Genomic DNA, 7,328 nt, shown 5'->3' on the forward strand with positions numbered 1-7,328 from the left:
GGGGGGGGCACGATCCGCACCGGCTTAAATAGGGGTCCAGAGGCTCTGCCTCCCACTGTGGGGAGATTTTTCTTAAGGTTTTCAACGTACTTGGTGTGATTTTAGACAATCACTGCTATCACTGTATCAGTCCAATGATCCTCACCAAAATTGCACCTCAAGTGGTTGGGGGGGGAGCGTTTTCTATCCGATTGGCAAGGAGAGACCAAAATTGCACCTCTAGGGGTTGTGGGGGGGGCAACCTCTAGTGGTTGTGGGGGGGGGGGCACAATCCGCACCGGCTTAAATAGGGGTCCACAGGCTCCGCCTCCCACTGTGGGGAGATTTTTCTTAAGGTTTTCAACGTACTTGGTGTGATTTTAAGACAATCACTGCTATCACTGTATCAGTCCAATGATCCTCACCAAAATTGCACCTCTAGTGGTTGTGGGGGGGGGAGCGTTTTTCTATCCGATTGGCAAGGAGACACCAAAATTGCACCTCTAGTGGTTGTGGGGGAGGGGCACCTCTAGTGGGTGTGGGGGGGGCACGATCCGCACCGGCTTTAACTAGGGGTCCAGAGGCTCCGCCTCCCACTGTGGGGAGATTTTTCTTAAGGTTTTCAACGTACTTGGTGTGATTTTAAGACAATCACTGCTATCACTGATATCAGTCCAATGATCCTCACCAAAATTGCACCTCAAGTGGTTGTGGGGGGGGGGGCACCTCTAGTGGTTGGGGGGGGCCACGATCCGCACCGGCTTAAATAGGGGTCCAGAGGCTCCGCTCCCACTGTGGGGAGATTTTTCTTAAGGTTTTCAAAGTACTTGGTGTGATTTTTAAGACAATCACTGCTATCACTGTATCAGTCCAATGATCCTCACCAAAATTGCACCTCTAGTGGTTGGGGGGGGGAGTGTTTTCTATCCGATTGGCAAGGAGAGACCAAAATTGCACCTCTAGGGGTTGTGGGGGGGGCACCTCTAGTGGTTGTGGGGGGGGGGCACGATCCGCACCGGCTTAAATAGGGGTCCACAGGCTCCGCCTCCCACTGTGGGGAGATTTTTCTTAAGGTTTTCAACGTACTTGGTGTGATTTTTTAGGACAATCACTGCTATCACTGATATCAGTCCAATGATCCTCACCAAAATTGCACCTCAAGTGGTTGTGGGGGGAGCGTTTTCTATCCGATTGGCAAGGGAGACACCAAAATTGCACCTCTAGTGGTTTGTGGGGAGGGGCACTTCTAGTGGTTGTGGGGGGGGGCACGATCCGCACCGGCTTAAATAGGGTCCAGAGGCTCCGCCTCCCACTGTTGGGAGATTTTTCTTAAGGTTTTCAACGTACTTCGTGTGATTTTAAGACAATCACTGCTATCACTGATATCAGTCCAATGATCCTCACAAAATTGCACCTCTAGTGGTTGTGGGGTGGGGGGGAGCGTTTTCTATCCGATTGGCAAAGGAGACACCAAAATTGCACCTCTAGTGGTTGTGCGGGAGGGGCACCTCTAGTGGTTGTGGGGGGGGGCACGATCCGCACCGGCTTAAATAGGGGTCCAGAGGCTCCGCCTCCCACTGTGGGGAGATTTTTCTTAAGGTTTTCAACGTACTTGGTGTGATTTTTAAGACAATCACTGCTATCACTTTATCAGTCCAATGATCCTCACCAAAATTGCACCTTCAAGTGGTTGGGGGGGGAGCGTTTTCTAATCCGATTGGCAAGGAGAGACCAAAATTGCACCTCTAATGGGGTTGTGGGGGGGGGCACAATCCGCACCGGCTTAAATAGGGGTCCACAGGCTCCGCCTCCCACCTGTGGGGAGATTTTTCTTAAGGTTTTCAACGTACTTGGTGTGATTTAAGACAATCACTGCTATCACTGTATCAGTCCAATTGATCCTCACCAAAATTGCACCTCTAGTGGTTGTGGGGGGGGGGGAGCGTTTTTCCTATCCGATTGGCAAGGAGAGACCAAAATTGCACCTCTAGTGGTTGTGGGGGGGCACCTCTAGTGGTTGTGGGGAGGGGCACTTCTAGTGGTTGTGGGGGGGGCACGATCCGCACCGGCTTAAAATAGGGGTCCAGAGGCTCCGCCTCCCACTGTGGGGGAGATTTTTCTTAAGGTTTTCAACGTACTTGGTGTGATTTTAAGACAATCACTGCTATAACTGTATCAGTCCAATGATCCTCACCAAAATTGCACCTCAAGTGGTTGTGGGGGGGGGGAGCGTTTTCTATCCGATTGGCAAGGAGACACCAAAATTGCACCTCTAGTGGTTGTGGGGAGGGGCACCTCTAGTGGGTGTGGGGGGGGGGGCACGATCCGCACCGGCTTAAATAGGGGTCCAAAGGCTCCGCCTCCCACTGTGGGGAGATTTTTCTTAAGGTTTTCAACGTACTTGGTGTGATTTTAAGACAATCACTGCTATCACTGATATCAGTTCAATGATCCTCACCAAAATTGCACCTCAAGTGGTTGTGGGGGGGGGAGCGTTTTCTATCCGATTGGAAAGGAGAGGGACCAGAATTGCACCAAAATTGTACCAAGACGATCTATGTGCCTAATAGAGGTATTTGTCTGGTTCGTTAGCAAAAAGCCAAGAAAAAGGAGAAATGTTTCTTTGCATTTGAGTGCTGCCGGGAAGAAGGGTTTTCTATGGTGTGGCAAAGTAACGAGCCAGACAGACGGACAGGGCTCCCGTGGACGGGCTGGCAGGGCTGCCCAGAGGGGCGACCCTCCCGGAGCAAAAGCAGAAGCGGACGCCAAAGGCTGCGCCACGTAGAGGAAACTCAGCGCGCAGATGCAGTTTTGTTGCGGGACTTTCCGTGTTGGCACTTCCTCATCTGCTCCGCGGGACCAGGAGAAACGGAGCTGGGGGCGCTTTGGGGAGTCAGGGTGGAGGCCCTCCGGCCCCTTTGCGCCCCATGGACCCCTCCTTTCCTGGCCCTTCTTGGGGGCTCAGATGCAAAGAAACCTTTCTCCTTTTTCTTTGCTTTTTGCTTTGGTTTTGCTCGCCCTCCCGCTCCCTGCGAAAACGCCCCCCCCAGCGCCCCCCCTCCCAAGCTCCATTTTGGCTGCCAGAGCACCGGGGGCCACTCAGCCGCCGCTTCCCATGGGGGCCCCGCGGGCCTGGAGTTCGAAGCCCTGGGCGAAGGGCTGGAGTCGGAGGAGCCTCAGAGGTGCAGCCGTTCGAGAGGAAGGCGGCGGAGCTCCGCCACCGATTGAAGCCGGGGAGGGTCGTGAGTTGCGCGGAGAGGAGAAGGAGACGTGAACAACGGCGAGTCTGCAGGTGGGGATGCGGCGCCGCTCGGGATGGGGGGGCCGTCCACTCCCGCCGCTCTCGCCCGGGGCAGAAAGAGGGGCAGCGGGAGCCTCCGGACAGGTCGGAGGGGCTCCGAGGCGCCCGCCGGTAGTCAGGGAGAGGGGAGGGGGACCTCGGATCGGCCCCCGAGGGGCGCCTTTCCTCCATGCAGCCTCCTTTTCCTCGGCTTTGGGTTTTCCTCTTGAAATGATACACCGCCCAGAGTCTCTCGATGCGGAGTAGCTAAATTCCAGGAAGGAAATGAAATGTAAGCGGTGGGATCCCCTCCTTTCCTCCTTCCTCGCTTCAGCTCTTCCCCCCATCTGAGACGGAGACCCCTTGAAAGAAAGGGAGAGGAGTATTAGCCCTCAGATAAACGTGTCCTGCGGGACCCCTGGGATTTTGGATGAATCTTCCTCTGGGATCACCGGTGTAACTCTTACTCTTACTTTCCTTGTTGCAGGACCAAGGAGCCTGGAGGTGTCCCTCCCTCCGGCCCTCCCACCAGGGGCCCCCAGATTCAGAGGTCAGTTTGTGGAGGGGCTGGAATCTCCTTGGGCCTTTCGCCTCTGGCTCTCTTGGCCCCCTCAGGGGCTGAAGGGGGACGTGGGAGGGGAAGATCCGCCTGGGAGAGGGAGGGAGACTCCTTTGCTGCCAAGGGAGCCCCAAAGCCCCTTCCTTTCTTTACCTGCCTTCACCTATTTTAGCATAAAGAGGTCAAAGAAAAGCTCTTGACAAATGTTGAGGCATCTTCATTCTGTGTGTCTGTGTGTCTGTCTGTATCTGTCTGTGTTTTCATCTCTGGTCAATTGTCCCCTTGCAGGTCCAAAGGAAGCCCAGAGAGGATTGGATCTGAAGGTGCAACTGGGCCTTTCTCGAGTCTCAGGTGAGGCTCTGCCTTCCTCGCGTTTCTCCGGGCACCCACCGTTCCTGGGAGGCCCTGAGTAAGGACCCTGGGAGGGAAACTGGATGGGGGCCGAACGCCCCAAATCACACACCCCCAGGAGCCACGATGGCGACCAACAGCCTGAATTTGACCTCTGTTGCTCTTGCAGCTCCGATGGATTCCAGCCTTCGACCAGTCTTCAGATCCAGCCTGAGAATCCTCCGGTTGGAGGTGAGAGGAAAGAAGCGGGGATCCTGCTCTGACAGCCAGCCCTGCAGAGGGAATTGCCTGCAGCATGCAAGGCGGGTGTGGGGGAGGGTCTCGGTGGCACCCAGTGAGAATTGGTCAATGCTGGGATTCCCTGGGGATCCCATCTCTAGGACCCAGAGCTCAGCATCCTCTCCTCCTCCTCAGTGTTGAGTTCGGGAGAACCCAATGCTGCCCTGTGCCAACTGATATAAGATTTCAGAGGGAAAAATTACAAAACAATCCCATCCAAGAGCCGATATTCCTTCTGAACAAATTCTAAGGATATTCCCACATCAAGAGATGGGGACATTTTAAATCCAATGTGTTCTTTATGTCTCCAATTTGTCTTATATTGGTCTTCTGTTTGTTTTTTTCAGGTGGATCCAGAGAGGCAGCATATTTCATTCTGCTCTTGAACTGTTCACCGCTTGGTGGTTACGGTAGTTCCAGGAAGTGGCCCTGATGTCTGTTTGCAGCAGAATGATCCACCATCGCCCACCCCTCCGTCTATCTATCCACCCACCCGTCCACCCCGTCCTTCTGGCTCCTGCTGGAGAATCTCACAGGTCTGCATGCCCAGATCCAGCTGGTGCCTGAGGAGGTTTCTTCAGGACTCTCCCGGACACTCCACGGAACAAAGAGCAACGTCTTTATCAGCAGAGACTCAGCAAAAGGTCGGCCACCTTCATACTTTCCCCTCTGAGAAGTTTCATACACAGGTCGTCCTTGAATAAGGACTAAGTCAACGGCTGCCTTAGTGACCATTCAAAGTTTCAATTGCACTGAAAAAGATGAATTACGACTTACAGCAGTTGCAGGATCCTCACGGTCTCCTGATGAAAATTCAGATGCTTGAAAATGGACAAATATTTATGACATTTGGGGCACCTGTGGTGACCAGGAGCCAAGGAAATGCGGGAGCCAGATTCCCTGAACAACCGTGTTACTGAGGGGACCTCTTGGATGAGAAGCAAGAAAAGCCCAGTTGCCTCTTGAAAAAAGCACCTTTGGGACAACCCTGACCTGGATGGCTGGGAGTCTCTGTAGACACTGAACCATGTTCCTAACATGACACCGATAGTGATTCACTTTACAACCGTGGCAAGAAAGAGCAAAACTCATTTAGCAACAAATTTTTGGGTTCAATTGTGGTCATATGTGGAGGACTATTTGTACACAAGAAATTGACCTGCCTTTTTACTCCGATGGGTTTTTATAGCCTCCCAAAATGCTCAGGGCTGCCTGATTTTGCACTGTAAAAGTCCTGCGCATTTAAAACTGGAGTCCCCTTGGCTTTGATTTTGCTATTGGAAATACTTTTCACCTGAAAAATGGGATTCTTTTTATAAGTCAGTTGAGTTGCTGAGAATTTAACTGACCTGAGGGCTTCCATCCGCAGGAAATACTAATTGAGTATATTTTCATATTGAGATTTCCTTTTACTTGAAATATGAATGCATGACAGTTGAAGTATACAAAGAAAAACATTGACTACAAAATATAATAAATTCATATTCATATTTGATTATATTTGTAGAATATGATGAATAAATACATTTGTATTTGCTTCTTTGTAACTGTTGGAAACTTTTTAAAATATCAAATAACAGACTCGGGATTATCATGGGGCAGCGTGTATGAGAGCTCTTTGGGAGAACAAATTTTCAGCAGTAATTCAATGAAATATTTTAAAAAATGAAAAGATCCCGAAGGAAAAAATCTGTAGTCATTGAGCCACGGTCTGTCCATGAAAATGTGTCTTAATTTGTCTTTCTTAAGTTCACCATTAACAGCAGGAACTAACCTTTCTAAATAATCACAGAATTGGGGTCCTCCGAATCAGGTGTGTGTGGACACATACATGTGTGTCTGTGTGTGTCTGTGTTTGGGAAAGGCTGTCGGTGTGTACAGAAGCCCCCTTGGATTCAGGCTAGGCAGGCTCCATCCCTGGTCTGGGAATCCTGATCCGAGGAGACATTGGAGAGCCCTTCAAGGCGGTCCAGACAAGAAACGGGAGAATGAATAGGAGCTCCATCTCTCACTGTAAGATGACAATACAGAATCTTCCTCACCTTTTCCTCTCTGGGAAACAAGGGAGTTCTTTCGGAAACACTTTCCTTGCAGCCCCCCCCCCCCCCAAAGTCCTCTCGGGGTGACCAAGGTATCTCATATACCGTTATCCTATCCGTTAATGCGGCCTATTGATCGTCGTCCTCTAGGGGTGGGGATGGGGAGGGTTTTCTATCGATTTGCAAAGTAAGGACGTCAGACTTTCAGTCAACAAGGTTGGGTCTCTTTTCAGTGAGAAGGAACAAGTTCAGCCTCAGTGGAAACGTCGCTTTCATCCATCATTCGACACTTGGGAGCCGAAAAGCCTCGGATCTTCCCGCTGGGCATCCGAAGGAGGGAACGGCGCCTTGCAGTCGATCCTAGCAGCTCCAATCCCGGGTGTGTCTGTGTGGTGTAGGCAGGAGCAGGCACCGCTGTGTAGTGGCTGCTTAGCCTACTTCCTCTTCTACGCTTACGCAGTCCACAGCATCAGAGCGGGAGGACCGAGGGGAGAACTCAAGCGACGGGTCTACCCTTGGGCCGTTTCCATTCCGAACACACCCAGAGCGAGTCTTCGGGGCCCAAAGACTCGCGTTGCCTCCCTTCTCCCCCCGGGCGACAGCAGTGGCAGGAATCGGCGGGCGCATCCTTCCCAGGGAGAGGCTGGCCAGGGACACCCGCATCCAGCCCCCCGTGGCAGCCTGCTCTCTTGCCGGGCCTGCCGAAGCAGGGAGAGGTCCGGGTGAACAAGCAACAGCTTGCACAACGTCAGCCGAAATGGAAACGTCGCTTGCAAATACGGGGGCAACAAGAGTGGACCCAGAACAAAGCATAAATCAGCTTTTTTTCTCCTTACACAAG

The 7,328-nt window shown here is 52.1% G+C and overlaps 1 long non-coding RNA gene across 1 annotated transcript; it reads left to right on the top strand.

Annotated features, from left to right (window-relative positions):
- Positions 1 to 3,932: 3,932 nt before the first annotated feature.
- Positions 3,933 to 5,898, top strand: LOC139312073 (uncharacterized). The gene is made up of 3 exons (XR_011599965.1): positions 3,933 to 4,169; positions 4,339 to 4,400; positions 4,796 to 5,898. It is a non-coding gene; the product is annotated as an uncharacterized lncRNA (long non-coding RNA).
- Positions 5,899 to 7,328: the final 1,430 nt, after the last annotated feature.

Source organism: Pituophis catenifer, unplaced genomic scaffold, assembly GCF_029215685.1.
Source record: "Pituophis catenifer annectens isolate HBS135680 unplaced genomic scaffold, rPitCat1.0.hap2 SCAF_2, whole genome shotgun sequence".
Taxonomy (NCBI): Eukaryota; Metazoa; Chordata; class Lepidosauria; order Squamata; family Colubridae; genus Pituophis; species Pituophis catenifer.